Here is a 5,707-nt window from a genome sequence, read left to right on the forward strand (position 1 = left end):
AACAAAGTCAGAATTGTGAGTTTATATCACGCAGTTCTGACTTTATTTCTCAGAATTGCGACTTTATGTCTCGCAATTGCGAGTTTATATCACGCAATTCTGACTTTATTTCTCAGAATTGCGAGTTTATATCTCACAATTATGACTATATTACGCAATTCTGAGAAAAAAAGTCAGAATTGCGAGTTTGTGTCACGCAATTCTGAGAAAAAAAGTCAGAATTGCGAGTTTGTATCACAAAAAAAGTCAGAATTGTGGGATAAAAAGTCGCAATTACCTCTTTTATTTTTAATTCAGTGGCGGAAACGGGCTTTCATAGTTTTCAGATCATCAGCGGCGGTGCTTCCGCGGTGAGGAGCGAGCGCGTGCACATGGTTGCCAGATTGCTGAAAATAAGTAAAACACCGGGCAGAAAATGCTCTGTTTCGGGGATTTTAAACTCTTGGTATCTAGCAACCGCACTCATGAGAGCACGCGTAGTAGAGGAACGTAGTAGTGATGCAAAGTCCGATTAATTTCCGCGAACATTCATCAAGCATTTCTTTTCTAACAACTCGGTGCAATGTTGTATCAATGAAATATTCAAATAAGTTATTTGTGTCAACACATATTGAAACATTCAAAAAATAAAGTTATTTGTGTGAAAGCATATTGCTGATTATTACCATAAAATTCACTTAAGCTAATGGTATTTGTGGTCACAGTTTCATTCGCGGATCCTCAGATACGACTGACTGACCAATATTGACTAGCCTACAACTCGGATAAGATTCCTAAAAGTTTCACACCTACAGCACACATTACAGACATTGATGCACAAACGCGGATATGTTCTACATGTCTACAGTATAAAGAATGAATAAACCAGTCTTATAAACTCCTTGATTTCGCTTAAGCAACTCTTCGCCACGGCTCATTCGGTTCTTGTTGAGTCTTCTGTAATCCTCGGCAAACTTCGACAGTTGGTTGAACCGGCTCAATCGGTTCTTTTTGAGTTGGACATGCTACTTCGGCTGTGCGTCCTGCGTCCTCAACCCGGAACTAAAGTTCGATTCAGTTCGATTTGTGAACCGGCTCGACCGGTTACTTCCTGAGAACGGGCTCAAAAGAACGATTCGTTCAAGAACCAAACATCACTAGCATGTAGAGCAGTCCGCAATAAGATTTTGTCTCCTTTTTTTGACGAAAATAAAAATCTTTTTGAATACATTTTAGCCACGTCTTATTTCATCAACGAAATTGCATGTTGATATAGTCTTAGTTATCGTTTATTGACCTTATTATCGTCTCGTCTCGTCTTAGTCATGGGAAAAAAGCTTGTCAACGAACATTTTTCGTAATAGTCTTCGTTAACGAAATTAACACTACTTTACAGGAATGTTACAGAATACATTCTAGAAGCCTAACCCTGCGTTCACTACCTAAATCACTACCTAAACAGCTTTCACAATACTTGTGATAATTTTTCGACTAATTGCTTCGAGGGCACTTGGTGCGTTTGTGAAAGCCCTGTATTATCTTAGTAATGGAACTTGTTGCCCACCTTCCTCAAACAGAAGTCATTGATAAAAACCTTACAATTGACATTTTATGGGTATCCACGCAAGTTTGTGGTGATTATTAGCGATTGTCATTATTGATTAGTATTCCTTGTGGTTTGAAGTGAATACAGGCTAATACTGATTGTTGTTCTTAATATTCTTATGATGGTGAAATAGATGATTAGCAATATTCAACTTCCACATTTGTGTCTTTATAATGATTGTGTGAGCAGTAAAATACTTTAGCGATAACAGATTCACCGTTGCCCAACCTCCAGCTAACCAAATAATATCTCTGTTGTCTGAAGTGTTTGAAGGGGCGCATTAACTTGTTCAAGACCCTGAGCTATTGGAAGCCTTTGCCAGATTAAGAGGACATTTGTTCATCTCCTTTTGAATTCTGGTTTCACGTATAGAAAAAGGGGAGGGATGAGCGCTAAGCTAAAAGCGTCTGAGAGCAAGTCAAAGAGCAAAATTTGTGCTCTCTTCAGTTATTTCTGAGAGCTGTGTAGTTTCACTGTGGTGAAATTAGTAGGTTGAACGGAAACATTGTGTTTCAAAACAACAATTATTGTTTGATGTTATGTGGTTAAACACCTCTTATAGAAAACTAGTGTTTATTGGAGTATAATCAGAGTCCTAAGTGACAAATGAAAGTTAAAAATGTCTTTGTCAAGTAAATTGTCGAGTCATTGGTTGGTAACTTTCTAAATTTTGTTAACTTTTTTTTTTGTTTTGTTAAGGAATTAATTTTTTTTTGCAGGATGCATTAAAGCGATACTCCACCCCAAAATGAAAATTTTGTCATTAATCACTTACCCCCATGACGTTCCAAACCCGTAAAAGCTTCGTTCGTCTTCAGAACACAATTTAAGATATTTTGGATGAAAACCAGGAGGCTTGTGACTGTCCCATTGACTGCCAAGTAAATTACACTGTCAAGGTCCAGAAAAGTATGAAAGACATCGTCAAAATAGTCCATCTGCCATCAGTGGTTCAACCGTAACGTTACGAAGGGACGAGAATACTTTTTTTCGCGTTCAGCGGATATTCTCCAAAATGGTGCTACAGTGATGCAGTGAGACACAGAGGAGACGAATTGTTGAATAAAGTCATTATTTTTGTTTTCTTCACGTACAAAAAGTATTCTCGTCGCTTCATAACGTTACGGTTGAACCACTGATGGCAGATGGACTATTCTGACGATGTCTTTCATACTTTTCTGGACCTTGACAGTGTAATTTACTTGGCAGTCAATGGGACAGTCACAAGCCTCACGGTTTTCATCCAAAATATCTTAAATTGTGTTCCGAAGACGAACGAAGCTTTTACGGGTTTGGAACGACATGGGGGTAAGTGATTAATGACAAAATTTTCATTTTGGGGTGGAGTATCCCTTTAAATTGATTAAAAGTGACAGTGAAGACATAAATCCTGTTCTTTTGAGTTTTTTTAATTTATTAAAGAATCTTGAAAAAAAAAATTTGGCTAAAATATTAGGCAGCATGACATCTTAACATTGATAATAATAAGAAATATTTCTTGAACACCTAATCAGAATGATTTATGATGAATTTTGTGATGCTGACAACTAGTAATGGCTGCTAAAAATGTAGCTTTGCATCACAGGAATAAATTCGATTTACAAATATATAAATTATGTTGTGTATTACTGTATATGGATTTTTTTAAGAAACTCATGGGCGGTATGAAATATTTATGGATGGTAAAAAAAAAGGCCCTTCTCATAATAATTCAGGACATGCACAACAACATACCTGTACTAAATAAAGATTTATTTCAAGCATTGAACACAAACCTTACCTATTGTACATGAAAATCGACCGAACAAAAGCCCCTGCTTACATCTGTCAGTCAAACTTTAGTTGTCATGAAATGTTACCAAAAGAAAGGCTTTTAGTTTGACATTTGCTAATGGAACGCATAAAAGATATACAGATACACACAAACATACAGATACAGTGGTAGTTTAGGGTCACATGTGTTGAATGAACGTGGCTTTTCAGGATTCAGTGCTGTGGCAAACCTCACAATGTCAGATCTTATCAGCGTGTGTTAAGCACCATGGAAATGACTTCCGTGTTTACACATGGGAGTTGTATTACTCTCTAAACCACAAGCACATACACGTCTAATTCCTCTATAACTGCCATTTAAAAATGTCACGATACACATTGTAACATGTTCAAGCTGGACTTTGAATGAGCCTGTACTTTGAATGAGCCCTACTTCATTAAAATAAATGTTTTGGGGACATTTTCTGTTTGCCAAATTAAAGTATGGAATAATTCTGAATTTTAAATTGTTTACCTTTAAAGTAGTTGCTTTTAAAGTAATTCTTTTCTATTTGAATATATTGTAAAATGTAATTTATTCCTGTCATGGCAAAGCTGAATTTTCAGCATCCGCATAAAAGATATACAGATACACACAAACATACAGATACAGTGGTAGTTTAGGGTCACATGTGTTGAATGAACGTGGCTTTTCAGGATTCAGTGCTGTGGCAAACCTCACAATGTCAGATCTTATCAGCGTGTGTTAAGCACCATGGAAATGACTTCCGTGTTTACACATGGGAGTTGTATTACTCTCAAAACCACAAGCACATACACGTCTAATTCCTCTATAACTGCCATTTAAAAATGTCACGATACACATTGTAACATGTTCAAGCTGGACTTTGAATGAGCCTGTACTTTGAATGAGCCTACTTCATTAAAATAAATGTTTTGGGGACATTTTCTGTTTGCCAAATTAAAGTATGGAATAATTCTGAATTTTAAATTGTTTACCTTTAAAGTAGTTGCTTTTAAAGTAATTCTTTTCTATTTGAATATATTGTAAAATGTAATTTATTCCTGTCATGGCAAAGCTGAATTTTCAGCATCATTACTCCAGTCTTCAGTGTCACATGATCCAATCATTCTAATATGCTGATTTGCTGCTCAGGAAATGTTATCAATGTTGCAAATTGCTTTTGCTGCTTAATATTGTTACGAAAACCATGATACACTTCCATGAGCTATGGGTTATAGTTGAAAGAAAGAAAGAAAGAAAGAAAGAAAAGTTTTATTGAGCAAGGATGCATTATATTGATCAAAAGTGACAGTAAAGACAGTAAATATGAGAAAAAAATTACTTTCAATTAACTTTCTATTCATCAAAGAATCCTGATAAAAACAAGGTTTCCACAAAAATATTAAGCAGCAAAAACATTTTCAACATCATAATAACCACTGCTCGTAATTGAGCACCAAATCAATATATCAGAATGATTTCTGAAGGATCATGTGACACTGAAGACTGGAGTAATGGCTGCTGAAAATTCAGCTTTGCATCACAGGAATAAATTACAAACCATGATACACTTCCATGAGCTATGGGTTACAGTTGAAAGAAAGAAAGAAAGAAAGAAAGAAAAGTTTTATTGAGCAAGGATGCATTATATTGATCAAAAGTGACAGTAAAGACAGTAAATATGAGAAAAAATTACTTTCAATGAACTTTCTATTCATCAAAGAATCCTGATAAAAACAAGGTTTCCACAAAAATATAAGCAGCAAAAACATTTTCAACATAATAATAACCACTGCTCGTAATTGAGCACCAAATCAATATATCAGAATGATTTCTGAAGGATCATGTGACACTGAAGACTGGAGTAATGGCTGCTGAAAATTCAGCTTTGCATCACAGGAATAAATTACGTTGCAACAGAAAACTGATACATAAAGCTGTTTTTAAGGTAAATCAGCACAGTCTTTTTGTTGTGATTTTTCTAGGTGAGAAGCCATACCAGTGCAGTTGGGAAGGATGTGACTGGCGTTTTGCCCGAGTAATTCTTTTCTATTTGAATATATTGTAAAATGTAATTTATTCCTGTCATGGCAAAGCTGAATTTTCAGCATCATTACGCCAGTCTTCAGTGTCACATGATCCAATCATTCTAATATGCTGATTTGCTGCTCAAGAAATGTTATCAATGTTGCAAATTGCTTTTGCTGCTTAATATTGTTACGAAAACCATGATACACTTCCATGAGCTATGGGTTACAGTTGAAAGAAAGAAAGAAAGAAAGAAAGAAAGAAAAGTTTTATTGAGCAAGGATGCATTATATTGATCAAAAGTGACAGTAAAGACA

General features: G+C 35.5%; 1 protein-coding gene across 1 annotated transcript in view; it reads left to right on the plus strand.

Moving 5' to 3' along the window:
- The window catches only part of LOC107732331 (Krueppel-like factor 5), a 16,254-nt gene that overhangs the window by 9,665 nt on the left and 882 nt on the right, over positions 1-5,707 (plus strand). The window lies entirely within an intron of this gene.

The sequence above is a fragment of the Sinocyclocheilus rhinocerous genome, unplaced genomic scaffold (genome assembly GCF_001515625.1).
Source record: "Sinocyclocheilus rhinocerous isolate Xijiao unplaced genomic scaffold, SAMN03320098_v1.1 scaffold249, whole genome shotgun sequence".
Lineage (NCBI taxonomy): Eukaryota > Metazoa > Chordata > Actinopteri > Cypriniformes > Cyprinidae > Sinocyclocheilus > Sinocyclocheilus rhinocerous.